At 40.9% G+C, this 20,872-nt stretch overlaps 1 protein-coding gene across 1 annotated transcript in view; it reads right to left on the bottom strand.

Annotated features, from left to right (window-relative positions):
• COL8A1 (collagen type VIII alpha 1 chain) overlaps positions 1-1,484 on the bottom strand; it is a 155,470-nt gene extending 153,986 nt beyond the window's left edge. Inside the window, exon 1 of the mRNA XM_030861014.2 lies at positions 1,390-1,484. The gene's annotated coding sequence lies outside the window, so the exon portion shown is untranslated. The remainder of the gene's footprint in view (positions 1-1,389) is intronic.
• Positions 1,485-20,872: the final 19,388 nt, after the last annotated feature.

Below are 20,872 nucleotides of genomic sequence, written 5' to 3'. Positions count from 1 at the left end.
TTGATATGCAAACAACAAGGAGGAAAGGTTTGGAAGACCCTCAGTTAGACTTCTAATGATTCTATTTTCTTTAATAGTGAAGAATTTTTTACATCTTTGGAGTTTTCCCCTTTCAAGTGAAACAATATAAGCAAACCAAAAAAAAAAAAAAAAAAAGTAAAACTTTTCCTCTCTTACTTTAAGAACCTTGAGGGCTGAAATAGTGGTTTGGTTTCCTGACTGCCAGCTTTGGTTTGCTGTCTCTAAGCAGCCTTTTGCAATTCCCCAGAGGAAATATTTGAAGAGGGTTTTTCTCCCACATGAAAGAGTTTCATCCCACACAGCCCACAGATTCTGAAGGCAGACTTCATGGACCAAGTGTCTGGTTTTCCAGAAGTAGCTGCGGAAGACGTTTTTCCTTTCACAGGTGCACAACACTCATTCTCAGACTTCAGAAATCAGAAGGTAAAGACTGAAGTCTTTAAAAATTAGAGTAGCTTAAAGATGATACCTCTGCAAGAATCGGGTGCCAATCAGGTCAATTTTTACTAGATGAGGGAAAAGAGGGTGACAAGCAGGGATCAAACTTCCAAAGGCTTCTTAGCTAATCATTCTTTACAACCCTCTGGTGTAAACAGAGGTATTGGATAATCTGGCCTGTATTCTTCTCTGACTGTGAAACACATTGAAACGCTTTATGTTCAGGTGTGTGTATAGAAATTCATGAAGTTCTTTTATACACTTTCTTATTCCAACACAATTCTCATTTTAGGACGTCTTGAAAAGATAGCTATGCGCTCTCACACTGTGCCCCAGCTTGTCAATTTGGATTTGTTCTTTCCTATCTACCAGCCACCTGATTACCGTCTCTGTGCAAAGGGCACCCATTCGCATCATTTTTTCCAAGCACTTAAACCTGGAAAGATATTTTTTTAAAGGACTCACAGAAGCTGTCTTGGGGGTTTGGAAAACATCGCAAAATTGTTAGCAGACCTTTGACTGTGATATTTTTAGGAAACTCATTGTGTTCTTTTAAAGTACATTTTTGACAATGGGACAAAGTTTTCCTTGCCCCACTGATATGTGAAATATTTACAATGAAAAACGGTCAGGAAAGCACCCCAACAGATACACTTTAACCTCCGCAACAGCCGGCAAAAGGGGAAAAGTGATTTAGAAGGAGAAAAGGTTTTTGCAATATTTATGCTGCTGTTTCTGCCCCAAATGAACTTTTATTCTACCGTTCAAACAGAAGTTTGTTTTCAAACCAGTTGCTGGTTTAAAGGAGCAGCTGATCTGGAATCCGTAAGAATCAGCTCTACCCAAACAGTAAGCATGTTGACCAGAGGAAATTTATTCCCCCCGAAGCAACCCCTAGTAGGTCAGATGCCTGCAGAAGTGTTATCTTACCTTGAGCACGTAAGATCCAGAAGAGAGGCCGGGGACTCCCACAGGAGAGGACCGGGAAAGTGCTCTGATCCGCTGCTGGTAACATGCACTTGGCTTTTATGCGCAGGTGGGAGGAGCTGCCTCTCACAGTAGGTGGGCAGAGAAGGAGCGGCGGGCGAGCAGCCCCGGGGGGAGCTGGACACTCTTCTCTGGGGAGGGGCGGGGAGGGCAGAGCAAAGAGCCCGAAAGAGGGAGGAGAGACGGGGAGGGAGGGAGAGAGGGGGGGTGCAGGAGTGGAGGAAGCAGTGGAAACGGGAGAGGGAGGGAGAAAGAGAAAGAGAGAGAGAGAGGGAGATAGAGACACAGAGAGAGACAGAGAGAGAAGACGAAGAGAAATAGATATAGACAAAGAGATGTAGCCCACAGACAGGGAGAGGGTTGGGGAGAAAATGAATAGGAGACAGAGACAGTCAAACAAGCAATATATAGAAGGAAAGGGGAAATGGATTATTTTCCATTTTGTATGACTTTTTTTTTTTTTTTTTTGGCAGTACGCAGTCCTCTCACTGTTGTGGCCTCTCCCGCTGCGGAGCACAGGCTCCGGACGCGCAGGCTCAGCGGCCATGGCTCACGGGCCCAGCCGCTCCGCGGCATGTGGGATCCTCCCGGACCGGGGCACGAACCCGTGTTCCCTGCATCGGCAGGCGGACTCTCAACCACTGCGCCACCAGGGAAGCCCCTGTATGACATTTTTGATGATGGTGGGGGGCGGGAGTCGTGGGTGATCGTGATAACAAAAGGTGTTTTCTGCGAATTTGAAAAGCTAAATAACGGTTCAGGGCTACTGAAGAGTTCATAGGCGAGGGAAAGGCGGGGAAGCTGGCCGTCGGAGTGGCACATCCCAGGCGCTGGGGGACGCAGAGCAGGCGGAGCGCGGGGCAGAGGTCTCCCCCGCCGGCCGCGATCCCGCTGCCCGCTGCGCCCCGAAGCCCCTGTCTCCCACCGGCCGCTGGTAAAACCCGGCCCTTCACTCAACACTCCTGGCTGTGCTTTTTGACAAGCAAGTTCTCCTGGTGCTGCCGGTAGTGAGCAGCATCCAGAGGCCCCTCTTGAGACTTCTCTGCAGCATTAAGGCAAATCCAGCAAAGGTTGGAAAGGATCAGCGGAGATTGGCGTTTGGAGAAAGGAACCTCAAAACCAGCCCGGTCCTCCAACATCTGCTTATGTAACAGGATTTCAGGGCTCTCTGCCCTCTGGTTATTTTCGGTATTTCAAAAACTTTCATTCCTAGCAATTGGAAAGCGTCTTGGTGCCATAGCTCTCTCTTTGTGTGTCTTAAACATTAAGAGAGGATTCAACCAACAAGAGGCTGAAGGATCAGGCTGAAATTCTTAAGAAATACATTCAGAGAAAGAAAAACAAACTCCTTTAGCTGCTGAGTGGTGACTCACTTCCTAGTCCAAGCTTGATTTTTGCCACCAAAGGACTTAAGGCATTTTAAAAGAGAGAACCTGAGGGATGAGAACCCTCAGAGAACCTGAGAACCCTAGGGGATGAGGGACACTGACCGTGGGGGGGGTGGGCGGGGGGGGGAAGGGAGGGACCGGGAGATGGATGGGTGGGGCTGAAAAGAATAAGGGAAATAACTTTTACTGAAAATATTGATACATAACTATACAATATGTATAGCTATATATATGCGTATATAAAACTTGATTCAGTGTTCACCACAACCTTATGAGGTTAGGTATGATTCATATTGTGTAGATTTTTTTTTCTCGTTTTTTAAGAAAGGAATTTCAAAGGGTTAAGCAATTAGCTCAGGCTAACAAGAGGGGGAGCCACAGCTGGTGATCTTGCAAAGCATGTGCACTCTGCGCATCAGACCACCGTATAGAACACCTAGCCCGGTCACAGGTTAGGTCCTGATGTCTTTGTGTGTGTGGAGAGGGGGTTTGGGGGGACGGGGTGTTACCAGACTCCAAGAGAAGGAAAAATGATGGCCAAGAGCAGGATTTGTTGAACTGGGTACTATTGACATCTTGGGCCAGATCATTCTTTCTTGTGAGAATCTTTCCTGTGCATTGTAGGATGTTGAGCAGCTTATCTGGCCTCTGCCCACCAGATGCCAGTAGCACCCTTCTCCCTGAGTTATGAAAATTGAAAATGTCCCTACACTTAGCCGAATTGGGGGGGGCAGGGGGCAAAAGTACCCTCCTCCCTTTAAGAACCATTGGTTTTAAAAGGTCCACAACTATGTAAAAGGATTTTAAAGAAATCCATTAAGAAAATACCCCAAAGTGGCATTTGGATAATAGTAATAATAGCTGCCATATGTGTTAAGGTTACACTGGACATAGTTTTTACATATTCATATTTCCATCTGTCTGCCTCTAGACTTCAAAGTCTCAATTGCTTTCTTTGTAACTAAGCTTACTCTCAATTTTTTACACCTGGGAGTCGTAGACTCCCTTGTGCCCAGGGTATGAAGGAGGATTAGTGACGTATGAGATGAAAATTTTAAGTTCTTTGTCATAAACACAAATTTGATGTTAGAACAGTTATTCGAATGTTACTCATGATGTTTCATGACATTAATTATTTGCCTTAATAGGTATAATTTTTCATCTCTAGACCCTCTTCAGAAATAGTATGTTGTGTTTTGAGAACGTGGCTAAATCCACTGAAAGAAGTCTATGATATGAACAACCCTTGTAACCGGACCTAGAAATAAAACTGCATTGACTCTTCTGGGGCTGACCCCTGAAACCAAATGGGATTTTACAGGGAAGGTACCACTTCTGGAACTTTATAATTTAGCAAAGAAATGTTTTCTGGGCAAACTAAATAGGACCCAGTTAGAGGCACGTCTGAGTGATAAACGTATTAGTAGATAGCCTCATCAGGTTATAGCAAATCATCTTTTCAGTTCTAATTTAATGCCTCCAAACATTCCAGTTCCATCACATAGTTGTGAAAAAAAGAAACAGAGAAGGCAAGAAAAGCACGTTCAAAGGGAAGGCAATTGATGGCTGTATTTTCTTTTCCTTTTTCCTCCACCACTTCCTCCTTTCAAACCTGAATGTCCAGCCACGGTAACAAAAGAGCTCCTTTCATTTTGTTTGGATGGTGCTAAAGATTAGTTTGTTTCTCCAGTTCACACTTGCCTGAATCTGATTCAGTAGCAGATCTGGACAACAAGTCAGGAATCCAGGAATGTGATCTCTTTGCTGACTCTTAGAGTGCCCTTCTAGAATCTCTTGAAAGTGACTTAGGTTTGAAATGACCTAGTTTGGTCTTTTGTAGAAAGAAAGGAATCCAATGACAACATATTAGATGGCTCTGAAGTTTCCATTGTGTGAATATAATAACAACTACAGATGATTACCTTATTTTAAAGGGCTTTGAAAATGGAAGCTTTTTTTTCTTATTTAGAATTATTCAATTAACAAATATTTATTAAGAATGGATACAGGCAGTGTGGGGTATTCAAAGCAGAGGAAAACAAGTATGTAGATTTACTCTCATGGAAGAAAAAAAAGCATGAAATTCCTGAGAGTTGGGTAGCAAAGAGACTTCAGCGAGGAGCTGGCATTTGAGCTAACTGTGGAAAGTAACATTGGGATAGATGAGTGATGAATAGTACAACAAGGGAGGAAATGTATACAACTAGGGAAGGCACAGGAATATTTGGGCGATGGTGAATGGCCGGCATGACTTAAGTGAAGGGTCTGTGTAGCAGAACAATGAAGCTAAGCAGCAGGAAAGGAGAGATGGAGTCAGCCCGGGGAAGGCATTAAATGTCACCTCGTAGTCTGAACTGTATACTGTAGGCAATGAGGAGTCATTGAAGACTTTTGAGCAGTAGAATGGCATGATGGAAATGGCATATTATTAAGAATTTACTTTTCTTTGAATAGGCTCTTTATAGTAGCTTTGCATATAAATGCTTGCCAGTATGTCCAGGGCCATTAGCATACTTAGGAACAGAGAAAACAGAGCGTCTGTGTCCTGCAGACTTGGAAGTCTGGGTGAGGTGGCAGAAGCAATGGTGATTCTCACCCAGAGTGTCCCTACAGTGTCCTGGGTGACTGTAAGAAGATGGGAAGGCAGAATTCTCCCAGGGTGTGGCCAGGATGATAGATGGGATTAATGTGAAGTGTGGGGGTGCTCTGTGTGTCAGAGGAACCAGTCTTTTCTTCACCTGTTGTAGCTTTAATGTTGTCAAAAAGTATCAGTCCCGAGATAATAGGTCTGATGTAGAGATCCTTGCATTTTCAATGTTCCTGGATTAGGAAACAGTGGACCCTGGCATTAAAAACTATACCATCACATCTATGGGTTTTTTTTTAATACTTTGAATTATTTCCTGTGTGTTACCCTTGGCAAATTTCAAAGTCCAATTTTTCCTGCCACTCCTGAGGGCATCAAAATGCAAATGAACATGGCTTTGGGGCTAAACAAAAATCACTGATGATTTGAAGTTCGATGTACAGAAATGTATTCACCATCTATCAAATGACCCACCAGTCAGCAGCCTAAGCTTCTGCTAAGTATCACCAAATATGATCTTGGACCGCAAGGCACTTACAATTGCCAGCTCTCCTAGGACATTTAAAGTAGGGTTTTATTTACAAAAATTGAAAAGGCTCAGAGCACAGAAGAAAGGCACACCTCTCTTGCATTCCAAAGGAACTTTGGATTCTGTGAGTCACTGTTTCCCTGTTGGCCCAGATGGTGGAGAGCTGACTGACTCCGGTGATCCCACAGATGACTGCCTCACAGCTCCCGCTGGCTTTATAAAGAGCACTGGACACAGAGTCAGGAAATATGGGGTTTAGTCCCAGCTGGGTCACTAATGACCCATGAAAACTTGGGGCAGATGTTTTATCCTTTTTGGATTCAGGGTCTGTATGTAAAATAAGGAGGCTTAACTAGGCATTCTCTAAAGTTCTTTTCACCTTTTAGATGCCTGCTCTGTACTAGTTGGTAGATGCTTCTCTTACTCAACATGCCCATGAAGCCAACCTGATATTCAGTGATACACGTGCTCAATTTTAGGCACAGGAGTAAGAACTCATAATACATTAGTCCAGTGTTTGCTACAAGGGGGTCACACCCCAACATTAAACCTGGTCTGTATTCTAGATAGAGAATCCCCAAAGGTGGAATATACCGTTGTCACTTAACAGTAACCATTGTCTCTCTAGGTCTAGGACTTGGCAGAAGTCTCCCAGATTTAGCCATCAGCCTCTAAACCTTGAGGCCTTTTAACTTTCTTCTTCTGAATCAAGTAGTAATTCTCCTTTTGATTGATGTAAATGTAACCAGCCCACATAGAGCCCCAGGTTCTGAAAATTCTATTTCTTGTGCCAAATTTGCTTGATGTCCAAATACATTGATTTGATTTCCTAAGAAGCTCTCTACTCTTCTCCCACTGTGAATTCTTCCCTCTCCCTCGTGCTTCACCTCTTTATTTTTTTAGTTAGGAAAACTTTGATTGCCCTTTTCAATATAGACTAAATTATTATAGTTCTTTGTAGTTTCTCAAACTAATAGACTTTTACTAGGATCTCTGAACCTTTTTCCAGCTCTTACCCTCCCCATAACCAGTGACACCTTAAGTCACTCCATTCTTTTTCTGTTTCTTGAAAAATTTCATTGTAGGAATTCTCTCACGGGGGCAGTGCAATGAAGAGGGAGAAATATCGTCCAGGGATTTTTTTTTTTTCTTACTCAAGAGTGGAAAAGTAAAAGCTTTCCAAGGTAATAGAGAAATGTAGTTCACTCTTACCATGTGCCATCTTTGATCCTATCTAAAAAATGGGAATGTCTTGACCCTAGAGCTCCCTTGCTGAATAATTCGTAATTCTGCTTTATTTTCTATCTTCCACTCTTTCTAATTGTGGTTTACTCTCTTATGCTCTTATTAATATTTACCTCATGTTCAATTTTAATAAATCCCATGTTTCCTGCTGAGTTATATCTTATATAACCTAAGATTTTCATGAAAAACTCCAATTTGACAGGCAAAAATGTTTGTCTGAGATAAGAGGGCTAACAGTTTTCCTGACCTTAGACTGGCACGTCCTATCCCCAAATCACCTGCCTGTTGCTCCCACAGCAGTCATCCTAAACCCAGCAATGATTATGTCATGTCTTCGTTCAGATACCTTTAGTGACACCACACTATTTATAAAGAAATCCATATATTATACAGCACAGGGAATATAGCTAATATTTTATGATAACTATAAGCGAAGTGTAACTTTTAAAAATAGTGAATCACTATGTTGTACACCTGAAACTTTCATAATATTGTAAATCACCTATACCTCAATTAAAAAATTCAAATTCATCTTCTGGCATTTAAGACCCCACTCCAAGATTCAAGCCCAGTCTTCACTTCCAATTTCATTTATATACCCTGTGCTTCAGCTAGGGGAAAAAATTTGCTTTTCACAATATCCGTGCGCTCAGCTCTTCATCTTCTATGTTATGGTCGATGGAGCACCGGTTGCCAGATCAATATGGACAATTGCTCAAATTCTTTATTACTTCAGAACCACCTTCTTTAGGAAATGTTTTCTGATCCTTTTTCTGAACCTCCCAGGGAAATTGGTACTTAAGACATTTTCCACTGTTTACTATTTTATTACATATACTCACTTATTTTCTCCTCAAATTAATTGCTCCCTCCTTGAAGGCTTAACCTTTTCTTCCGCTGAAAAGAAATATATATTGACTATATATGCTAGGCCTAGCATAGCATAGGTAGTCAATATATATTTGTGAATTGTAGGACTTTTTTTTTGCATTTTTGAGTGTTTTATTTACATCAAATTGGATAAAAAGCGTGTATTTCTCAGACAGAAAAGACATGTCGAGGTAGAAATGTACCTTTCAACTATTCATGGGTACACGAGTACACTGGGGAGATTGTAAAAGTGCAGATTGTGATTCAGTAGGTCCGATGGGCCTGAGTTCTATTTTTTTTTTTTTTAATTTGTACATGTAACTCTTCCTTAACGTTTTTTTTGTTTTTCTTTTACATATTTATTGGAGTATAATTGCTTTACAATGGTGTGTTAGTTTCTGCTTTATAACAAAGTGAATCAGTTATACATATACATATGTGCCCATATCTCTTCCTTCTTGCATCTGCCTCCCTCCCACCCTCCCTGTCCCACCCTTCTAGGTGGTCACAAAACACCGAGCTGATCTCCCTGTGCTATGCTGCCTGTGCTATGCGGCTGCTTCCCACTAGCTATCTATTTTACGTTTGGTAGTGTATATATGTCCATGCCACTCTCTCGCTTTGTCACAGTTTACCCTTCTCCCTCCCCAGTTCCTCAAGTCCATTCTCTAGTAGGTCTTTGTCTTTATTCCTGTCTTACCCCTAGGTTCTTCATGACATTTTTTTTTCTTAAATTCCATATATATGTGTTAGCATACGGTATTTGTCTTTCTCTTTCTGACTTACTTCACTCTGTATGACAGACTCTAGGTCCATCCACCACATTACAAATAACTCAATTTCATTTCTTTTTATGGCTGAGTAATGTTCCATTGTATATATGTGCCACATCTTCCTTATCCATTCATCCGATGATGGACTAAACTTAGGTTGTTTCCATCTCTGGGCTATTGTAAATAGAGCTGCAATGAACATTTTGGTACATGACTCTTTTGAATTATGGTTTTCTCAGGGTACATGCCCAGTAGTGGGATTGCTGGGTCATATGATAGTTCTATTTGTAGTTTTTTAAGGAACCTCCATACTGTTCTCCATAGTGGCTGTACCAATTCACATTCCCACCAGCAGCGCAAGAGTGTTCCCATTTCTCCACACCCTCTCCAGCATTTATTGTTTCTAGATTTTTTGATGATGGCCATTCTGACTGGTGTGAGATGATATCTCATTGTAGTTTTGATTTGCATTTCTCTAATGATTAATGATGTTGAGCATCCTTTCATGTGTTTGTTGGCAGTCTGTATATCTTCTTTGGAGAAATGTCTATTTAGGTCTTCTGCCCATTTTTGGATTGGGTTGTTTGGTTTCTTGTTATTGAGCTGCATGAGCTGCTTAAAAATTTTGGAGATTAATCCTTTGTCAGTTGCTTCATTTGAAAATATTTTCTCCCATTCTGAGGGCTGTCTTTTGGTCTTGTTTATGGTTTCCATTGCTGTGCAAAAGCTTTGAAGTTTCATTAGGTCCCATTTGTTTATATTTGCTTTTATTTCCATTTCTCTAGGAGGTGGGTCAAAAAGGATCTTGCTGTGATTTATGTCATAGAGTGTTCTGCCTATGTTTTCCTCTAAGAGTTTGATAGTTTCTGGCCTTACATTTAGGTCTTTAATCCATTTTGAGCTTATTTTTGTGTATGGTGTTAGGGAGTGATCTAATCTCATACTTTTACATGTACCTGTCCAGTTTTCCCAGCACCACTTATTGAAGAGGCTGTCCTTTCTCCACTGTACATTCCTGCCTCCTTTATCAAAGATAAGGTGACCATATGTGTGTGGGTTTATCTCTGGGCTTTCTATCCTGTTCCATTGATCTATATTTCTGTTTTTGTGCCAGTACCATACTGTTTTGATTACTGTAGCTTTTTAGTATAGTCTGAAGTCAGAAATGAAGAAGTAAAGCTGTCACTGTTTGCAGATGACATGATACTATACATAGAGAATCCTAAAGATGCTACCAGAAAACTACTAGAGCTAATCAATGAATTTGGTAAAGTAGCAGGATACAAAATTAATACAGAGAAATCTCTTGCATTCCTATACACTAATGATGAAAAATCTGAAAGTGAAATCAAGAAAACACTCCCATTTACCATTGCACCAAAAAATCTAGGAATAAACCTACCTAAGGAGACAAAAGACCTGTATGCAGAAAATTATAAGACACTGATGAAAGAAATTAAAGATGACACAAGTAGATGGAAAGATATACCATGTTCTTGGATTGGAAGAATCAACATTGTGAAAATGACTCTACTACCCAAAGCAATCTACAGATTCAATGCAATCCCTATCAAACCACCACTGGCATTTTTCACAGAACAAGAACAAAAAATTTCACAATTTGTATGGAAACACAAAAGACCCCGAATAACCAAAGCAATCTTGAGAATGAAAAATGGAGCTGTAGGACATTCTTTGAAAATTAATCATTAAATCCTTTCCTATCTTTCTCTATTCCTAGCCCCTTTTACTCCATTTGACTCAAAAAAATTTTAGAGCTGCTAGTATGTTTCTAGCAGGGTCATAGAAACCGGGGTTCAAAAGACCATTATAGCTTGGTTCCCATTTTTGCGGAATTTAAACAGTCTTTTTGGGGAGACAGAGATAACTAGGCAATTTCCATGCAATATGGTCAATACTATGGGTGAGCTAAGTTCTGGGCACCACAGGAGCTCAGAGAAGGTCCTTGCTCATGAGGGCAATCTTTGGTGGTTACTCTGAATGCTAGGATGGCATCAAGAAGCACACAAAAAAGGAAAGCTTGGTCCTTCTCTGTGCCTGCTGGGGGGAAAATGCAATGATATGCTTTGTGTTTTTGGTGTGGGACCAGGAGGATCAGTCTGCATGTTGACCTGAACACTGAGCCTTCCTGCCTGGCAATTCAGTCAATGTGCAATGCTTATTTGAGTAGATGTGTTTCAATATTGCTTTGAAATAAAAGAAAAAGGGGACCTGAATACACTCTCCCGTTATACACCATCACACACTAAGAGTTTTGACTGACTAAATGAAGGAATAATAGGCTGCACCTCATGCTGAATGCACTTAAGAATTGGTGCTGGGCTTCTCTGGTGGCGCAGTGGTTGACAGTCCGCCTGCCGATGCAGGGGACACGGGTTTGTGCCCCGGTCTGGGAAGATCCCACATGCCGTGGAGCGGCTAGGCCCGTGAGCCATGGCCGCTGGGCCTGTGCGTCCGGAAACTGTGCTCCACAATGGGAGAGGCCACAACAGTGAGAGGCCCGCATACCGCAAAAAAAAAAAAAAAAAGGGTTGGTGCCACTTGTCTTTGGATGCTCTGTGATGGCTGGACACCACCTCAGGGTATCTGGTTCCCATCTATTTCCTTTAAAGGCAAACATCTTCCAAGATAGCCTTAGAGAGTCTCCATGACAACAAAGGCAACAATTTAGAGTTCTATGCTGGCTTCTGTATTATTCATGAATTTATTTCCTAAATGTGGGCATATAATGGTTGGCCACTGTAATTTCTGCTTAGGGCCACCACATGGTTTTGTGAGCACACTCAGTGTGCCAATATGAGATCTCTTCGTATCTGGTAGTCCACTCATTTTCCTAGAAGGAAAGTCACAATCTTCGAGTTTCACTCTATGTATAAGGAAATAGGCAAGTCTATTTGCAAGATAACATTAAAAACATCACAGCTATTGACATGTGGGTAAATGGGCTCTAGATCACTACGTAGGGGAATGGGAAAACAAGTGGCCTGTTAAGAAGTGAGACTTAAATTCCTGTGCAAAAAGTGGCCAGGTCCCATGGAACTCTTGTAACTTGCTACTTATAGTTTTGGTCCTGTTGGATTTTGGAGAAGGTGTCTGTGTCATGCTATCTTGGTTTCATCTTATTTTTCATATCCTCATTTCTTCCATGTTCCAATTTCTTCATTTTCCTAGTTTTCAATTAAATTTAATTTTGTTGTATGTCTTTTGTATCCTTTCTGGAACCTTCATTTTTATTACTTTCTGTGTTGGATTTCTTTCCAGAGAGTTTCAGGTAGGTACTCAGATCACATCTGGCCATCTGGCACAGGAAGAACACTGTTCAGGATCAGATGGACTTCCCCGATCCCCACTTTCTCTACAACTAGACCAAGAGGGTTTCATACTGGACATTTCTGAAGTTAAGCCATGTTTATATCAGCAGACATGGATATTACTTGTTATTTTAATTTGTGTAATCTTTTCTTCACTTCTGCCTTCTAGATTATAAATTTCTCAAATTGAGAAGTTAAAAAGTCTATGAGCTCCTTGAAAGCAGAAATCTGTGTTGCTCAAAGTACCAGCATAGGGCTAAGTGCACTAATAAACACTTGTTGATTTGTTGTGTTTTCAGACTTTGAAGATGGCACATCTTTAAAATCCATGAATATATTTGCATCTGACTATTTCTCTTTATGACAAAAGTAGTTATAGGCATATTATTAAAAAATAATGAATTGTAGGTATTTGGGACCCTCTTCTTAGATCCCAACCTGGGTCATAATTTTTGAAGGAGGAACGGTATCACTGACTTTACTCATAAATAAAAAATCCCGCAGAGACCTTCAAGATGGCAGAGGAGTAAGAAATGGAGATCACCTTCCTCCCCACAAATACATCAGAAATACATCTACATGTGGAACCACTCCTACAGAACACCTACTGAATGCTGGCAGAAGACCTCAGACCTCCCAAAAGGCAAGAAACTCCCCACGTACCTGGGTAGGGCAAAAGAAAAAGGAAAAAACAGAGACAAAGAATAGGGACGGGACCTGCACCAGAGGGAGGGAGCTGTGAAGGAGGCAAGGTTTCCACACACTAGGAAGCCCCTTTGTGGATGGAGACTGCGGGTGGTGACTGCGGGTGGCGAAGGGGGAGCTTCGGGGCCACAGAGCAGAGCGCAGCCACAGGGGTGCGGAGGGCAAAGCGGAGAGATTCTCGCACAGAGGATCGGTGCTGACCGGCACTCACCAGGCCAAGAAGCTTGTCTGCTCACCCGCCGGGGCCAGTGGGGGCTGGGAGCTGAGGCTCGGGCTTCGGTCGGATCGCAGGGAGAGGACCTGGGTAGGCTGCGTGAACAGAGCCTGAAGGGGGCTAGTGCGCCACGGCTAGCCGGAAGGGACTCCAGGGAAAGGTCTGGAGCTGCTGAAGAGGCAAAAGACCATTGTTTCGGGGTGCGCAAGGAGAGGGGATTCAGAGCACCACCTAAATGAGCTTCAGAGATGGGTGCAAGCCGCGGCTATCAGGGTGGACCCCAGAGACGGGCATGAGACGCTAAGGCTGCTGCTGCAGCCACCAAGAAGCCTGTGTGCAACCACAGGTCACTATCCACACCTCCCCTCCTAGGAGCCTGGGCAGCCCACCACTGCCAGGGTCCCGCGATCCAGGGACAACGTCCCTGGGAGAATGCACAGCGCGCCTCAGGCTGGTGCAATGTCACACTGACCTCTGCTGCTGCAGGCTCGACCTGCATCTATACCCCTCCCTCCTCCCCGGCCTGAGTGAGCCAGAGCCCCCGAATCAGCTGCTCCTGTAACTCCATCCTGAGCGAAGAACAGACGCCCTCAGGCGACCTACATGCAAAGGCGGGGCCAAATCCAAAGCTCAACCCCGGGAGCTGTGCGAACAAAGAAGAGAAAGGGAAATTTCTCCCAGCAGCCTCAGGAGTAGCGGATTAAATATCCACAAACAACTTGATGTACCCTGCATCTGTGGAATACCTGAATAGACAACGAATTATCCCAAAATTGAGGCGGTGGACTTTGGGAGCAGCTGTAGACTTTGGCCATGTCACTGACAGGATCTTGGTGCTCCAGCTGGGTGTCAGGCCTGTGCCTCTGAGGTGGGAGAGCCGAGTTCAGGACATTGGTCCACCAGAGACCTCGCAGCTCCATGTAATATCAAATGGTGAAAGCTCTCCCAGAGATCTCCATCTCAACACTAATACCCAGCTCCACTCAACGACCAGCAAGCTACAGTGCTGGACACCCTATGCCAAACAACTAGCAAGACAGGAACACAACCCCACCCATTAGCAGAGAGGCTGCCTAGAATCATAATAGGGTCACAGACACCCCAAAATACACAGCCGGATGAGGTCCTGCCCACCAGAAAGACAAGATCCAGCCTCATCTACCAGAGCACAGGCACCAGTCCCCTGCACCAGGAAGCCTACACAACCCACTGAATCAACCTTACCCATTGGGGACAGATACCAAAAACAACGGGAACTATGAAGGTGGAGCCTGCGATAAGGAGACCCCAAACACAGTAAGTTAAGCAAAATGAGAAACCAGAGAAACACACAGCAGGTGAAGGAGCAAGGTAAAAACCCACCAGAACAAACAAATGAAGAGGAAATAGGTAGTCTACCTGAAAAAGAATTCAGAGTAATGATAGTAAAGATGATCCAAAATCTTGGAAATAGAATGGAGAAAATACAAGAAACATTTAACAAGGACATAGGAGAACTAAAGAGCAAACAAACAAAGGTGAACAGAACAATAAATGATATTAAAAATTCTCTAGAAGGAATCAATAGCAGAATAACTGAGGCAGAAAAACGGATAAGTGACCTGGAAGATAAAATAGTGGAAATTACTACTGCAGAGCAGAATAAAGAAAAAAGAATGGAAAGACTTGAGGACAGTCTCACAGATCTCTGCGACAACATTAAATGCACCAACATTCGAATTATAGGGGTCCCAGGAGAAGAGAAAAAGAAAGGGAGTGAGAAAATATTTGCAGAGATTATAGCTGAAAACTTCCCCAATATGGGAAAGGAAATAGTCAATCAAGTCCAGGAAGTGCAGAGAGTCCCATAAAGGATAAATCCAAGGAGAAACACACCAAGACACATATTAATCAAACTATCAAAAATTAAATACAATTAAAAAATGTTAAAAGCAGCAAGGGAAAAACAACAAATAACATACAAGGGAATCCCCCTAAGGTTAACAGCTGATCTTTCAGCAGAAACTCTGCAAGCTAGAAGGGAATGGCAGGACATATTTAAAGTGATGAAAGGGAACAACCTACAACCAAGATTACTCTACACAGCAAAGATGTCATTCAGATTCAATGGAGAAATTAAAATCTTTACAGACAAGCAAAAGCTAAGAGAATGCAGCACCACCAAACCAGCTTTAAAACAAATGCTAAAGGAACTTCTCTAGGCAGGAAATACAAGAGAAAGAAAAGATTTACAAGAACAAACCCAGAACAATTAAGAAAATGGAACATACATATTGATAAGTACCTTAAATGTAAGTGGATTAAATGTTCCAACCAAAAGACATAGACTAGCTGAATGGTTACAAAAACAAGACCCATATATATGCTGTCTACAGGAGACCTACTTCAGACCTAGGGACACATACAGACTGAAAGTGAGAGGATGGAAGAAGATATTCCATGCAAATGGAAATCAAAAGGAAGCTGGAGTAGCAATCCTCATATTAGACAAAATAGGCTTTAAAACAAAGACTATTACAAGAGACAAAGAAGGACACTATATAATGATCAAGGGATCAATCCAAGAAGGAGATATAACAATTGTAAAAATTAATGCACCCAACATAGTAACACCTCAATACATAAGGCAAATTCTAACAGCCATAAAAGGGGAAATTGACAGTAACACAATCATAGTAGGGGACTTTAACACCCCACTTTCACCAATGGACAGATCATCCAAAAAGAAATAAATAAGGAAACATAAGCTTTAAATGATACATTAAACAAGATGGATTTAATTTATATTTATAGGACATCCCATCCAAGCACAACAGAATACACTTTCTTATTTCCAAAAAATTCCTAGAAACAAATGACAGTGAAAACACGATGACCCAAAACCTAGGTGATGCAGCAAAAGCATTTCTGAGAGGGAAGTTTATAGCAATACAATCCTACATCAAGAGACAAGAAACATGTCAAATAAACAAGCTAACCTTACACCTAAAGCAATTAGAGACAGAAGAACAAAAGAACCACAAAGTTAGCAGAAGGAAAGAAATCATAAAGATCAGATCAGAAATAAATGAAAAAGAAATGAAGGAAACAATAGTAAAGATCAATAAAACTAAAAACTGGTTCTTTGAGAAGATAAACAAAATTGATAAACCATTAGTCGGACTCATCAAGAAAAAATTGGAGACAACTCAAATCAACAGAATTAGAAATGAAAAAGGAGAAGTAACAACTGACACTGCAGAAATACAAAGGATCATGAGAGATTACTACAAGCAACTTTATGCCAATAAAATGGACAATCTGGAAGAAATGGACATATCTTAGAAAAGCACAACCTTCCGAGACTGAACCATGAAGAAATAGAAAATATAAGCAGACAAATTACAAGCACTGAAATTGAAAGTGTGATTAAAAACCTTCCAAGAAACAAAAGCCCAGGACCAGATGGCTTCACAGGGGAATTCTATCAAACATTTAAAGAAGAGCTAACACCTATCCTTCTCAAACTCTTCCAAAATATAGCAGAGGCAGGAACACTCCCAAACTCATTCAACAAGGTCACCATCACCCTGATACCAAAACCAGACAAATCTGTCACAAAGAAAGAAAACTAGAGGACAATATCACTGATGAACATAGATGCAAAAATCCTCAACAAAATACTAGCAAACAGAATCCAACAGCACATTAAAAGGATCATACACCATGATCAAGTGGGAATGCAAAGATTCTTCAATATATGCAAATCAATCAATATGATAAACCATATTAAAAAATTGAAGGAGAAAAACCATATGATCAACTCGATAGATGCAGAAAAAACTTTCGACAAAATTCAACATCCATTTATGATAAAAACCCTCCAGAAAGTAGGCATAGAGGGAACTTACCTCAACATATTAAAGGCCATATATGACAAACCAGCCAACATCGTTCTCAATGGTGAAAAACTGAAAGCATTTCCACTAAGATCAGGAACAACCAAGGTTGTCTACTCTCACCACTATTATTCAACATAGTTTTGGAAGTATTAGCCACAGCAATCAGAGAAGAAAAAGGAATAAAAGAATCCAAATCAGAAAAGAAGTAAAGCTGTCACTGTTTGCAGATGACATGATACTATACATAGAGAATCCTAAAGATGCTACCAGAAAACTACTAGAGCTAATCAATGAATGTGGTAAAGTAGCAGGATACAAAATTAATGCAGAGAAATCTCTTGCATTCCTATACACTAATGATGAAATATCTGAAAGAGAAATTAAGGAAACACTCCCATTTATCAGTGCAACGAAAAGAATAAAATACCTAGGAATAAACCTACCTAAGGAGACAAAAGACCTTTATGCAGAAAGCTATAAGACACTGATGAAAGAAATTAAAGATGATACAAACAGATGGAGAGATATACCATGTTCTTGGATTGGAAGAATCAACATTGTGAAAATGACTCTACTACCCAAAGCAATCTACATATTCAGTGCAATCCCTATCAAACTACCAATGACACTTTTCACAGAACTAGAACAAAAATTTTAACAATTTGTATGGAAATACAAAAGACCCCGGATAGCCAAAGCAATCTTGAGAAAGAAAAATGGAACTGGAGGAATCAGGCTCCCTGACTTCAGAGTATACTACAAAGCTACAGTAATCAAGAAAGTATGTTGCTGACACAAAAACAGAAATATAGATCAATGGAACAGGATAGAAAGCCCAGAGATAAACCCATGCACATATGGTCACCTTTTGATAAAGGAGGCAAGAATATACAGTGGAGAAAAGACAGCCTCTTCAATAAGTGGTGCTGGGAAAACTGGACAGCTACATGTAAAAGAATGAAATTAGAACACTCCCTAACACTATACACAAAAATAAACTCAAAATGGATTAAATACCTAAATGTAAGGCCAGACACTATAAAACTCTTAGAGGAAAACCTAGGCAGAACACTCCATGACATAAATCACAGCAAGATCCTTTTTTACTCATCTCCTGGAGAAATGGAAATAAAAACAAAAATAAACAAATGTGACCTAATTAAACTAAAAAGCTTTTGCACAGCAAAGGAAAACATAAACAAGATGAAAAGACCACCCTCAGTATGGGAGAAAATATTTGCAAATGAAGCAACTGACAAAGGATTAATCTCCAAAATTTACAAGCAGCTCATGCAGCTCAAAATCAAAAAAACAAACAACCCAATCCAAAAATTGACAGAAGACCTAAATAGATATTTCTCCAAAGAAGACATACAGATTGCCAACAAACACATGAAAGGATGCTCAACATCATTAATCGTTAGAGAAATGAAAATCACAACTACAATGAGGTATCACCTCACACCAGTCAGAATGGCCATCATCAGAAAATCTACAAACAATAAATGCTGGAGAGGGTGTGGAGAAAAGGGAACCCTCTTGCACTGTTGGTGGGAATGTAAATTGATACAGCCACTGTGGAGAACAGTATGGACGTTCCTTAAGAAACTAAAAATAGAACTACCATATGACCCAGCAATCCCACTACTGGGCATATACCCCGAGAAAGCCATAATTCAAAAAGAGTCATGTACCAAAATGTTCATTGCAGCTCTATTTACAATAGCCAGGACATGGAAGCAACCTAAGTGTTCATCGACAGATGAATAGATAAAGAAGATGTGGCACATATATACAGTGGAATATTACTTAGCCAAAAAAAGGAAAGAAATTGAGTTATTTGTAGTGAAGTGAATGGATCTAAAGTATGTCATACAGAGTGAAGTAAGTCAGAAAGAGAACAACAAATACTGTATGCTAACACATATATATGGAATTGAAAAGAAATTATAAAAAAGGTTCTGAAGAACCTAGGGGCAGGACAGGAATAAAGACACAGAGATATAGAATGGACTTGAGGACATGGGGAGGGGGAAGGGTAAGCTGGGACTAAGTGAGAGAGTGGCATGGACATATATACACTACCAAATGTAAAATGGATAGCTAGTGGGAAGCATCCACATAGCATAGGGAGATCAGCCCGGTGCTTTGTGACCACCTAGAGGGGTGAGATAGAGAGGGTGGGAGGGAGATGCAAGAGGGAGGACATATGGTGGTACATGTATATGTATTGCTGATTCAGTTTGATATAAAGCAGAAACTAACACACCATGGTAAAGAAATTTTACTCCAATAAAGTTGTTAAAATAAAAATATCCCTCCTTTCATGCTGTTAGCATACCTTCTCATGAGGGAAAAGAGTTGGCCTGTTACTCATTACCACTTATTTTTGGACCCACAGTGATGACTGGATACCTTAAGCATTTGGTCCAGGTGAGAATCTAATTTTCTTTCCCCTCTGAATAATAATAATTCTCTGTGGGACTCTGGTGCCTTGGAATATTAATAGGTGTTATATGTATGAAAAAATACTTCCAATACATTTATGTTTCAGAAATTCTGGATTATTAAAATTAGATAGAGTTCTTTACAGCAGGGCTATTCCAAGCTTCCATGGCTAATGTGTTTTTTTCAAATTCTAAAATGCAGATGTTATACATAGTGTTTTCCAAGACTATTTGAACCTACCCACACTGAGCCATTCTTTCCCCACTCTTTCCAAGGGACTTCTCACAGAACTAGTGCTCTGTGGGCCCTAAATTGGGAAATCCTGTCAGAGAAATTGCCACACCGGCACCACCAGGACCAACACTCATACCAACATCACCACTCCCTCTTAAGTACAGATAGCACTTGATGCTTTTTGGAGCATTTCCACATGTATTATCTCATGTCATTTTCATTAGCTGTGATTAGGGTAGGGCAAGTATGAATTTATCAACCTAGTAGATGAGAAAGGAGACACATTATCCCAATAGTTGCTGCCGCAGTGTGTCAGAGAATTCCTGAGTTGCTTAGGGGTAAAGAGAACACAGGTCCATGTCTAGAAAATCCTTGGAAGTATAAAGAGTAGGATTTTTCTCTGTTTTTTTATTTTGCAAACATTTTGCTCCCTTTCAGCGCCCTACCCAGAGGAAACTCTTCTACTGCGTGAGGTGATATCCACATGATTTCAGACACTGTCCCATGTGGAGGGTGATACACTTCAGATGGTTTGACTCACTGTCAGTGTGCCAAGTGCATTTGCCTATGTAAAACAGACCGTAATACAATTGGGAGAAAATTGGAGGAAAAGGTTGAAATTTGACCAAAGCATTTCATTCATAACAGAGAATTTTATACGGATTTGTTAGAAATTCTGAACACAGACCACTCATTGGGATGCTCTAGAAACTTCTCTCTGTCCCCAATTTGTATTTGGAAATTCATATATTTTTGATGTGTGTAGTCTGCACTAAATTTCCATAACTGTTTATGATTTTCTCCATTTGATACTAACATGAAGCTACTTTCAATGGGTGGGTGTAAACAACATGTTGTGGGCAAGCAGAAGTTAAATAGAAATTACCTAAGTCTATAGAATTAGTTTAGTAACCAGAGTTTTTTGTTTCTTGTTTTCCTTTGAAAGGACATTTGGAGAGAGACAGAGAGAAAAGGGCTTGTGAGTAATGGGAGTGAGTCTTCCAGACAACATTTCTCTAAAAAGGCATTCCTCCCTATACCTAATCCATTTTTCCCGTTTACATCCCTCTTCCTTTGAAGCAAAAGCCATTAGTGTTGTATAAAGGCAGTGAGTGGTATCAAAGAGACTCATTTCCTGATGTCCCTGAATGGCACAGATTTAAGCAAAGCCATTAACAGCAGAAATAAAAAAAATAACCAAAGTGAAAAAATACCTAAGA

The sequence above is a fragment of the Globicephala melas genome, chromosome 4, assembly GCF_963455315.2.
Source record: "Globicephala melas chromosome 4, mGloMel1.2, whole genome shotgun sequence".
NCBI lineage: Eukaryota > Metazoa > Chordata > Mammalia > Artiodactyla > Delphinidae > Globicephala > Globicephala melas.
Note: the sequence above shows the minus strand (reverse complement) of the source record. Positions and strands in the feature narration are given on the sequence as shown.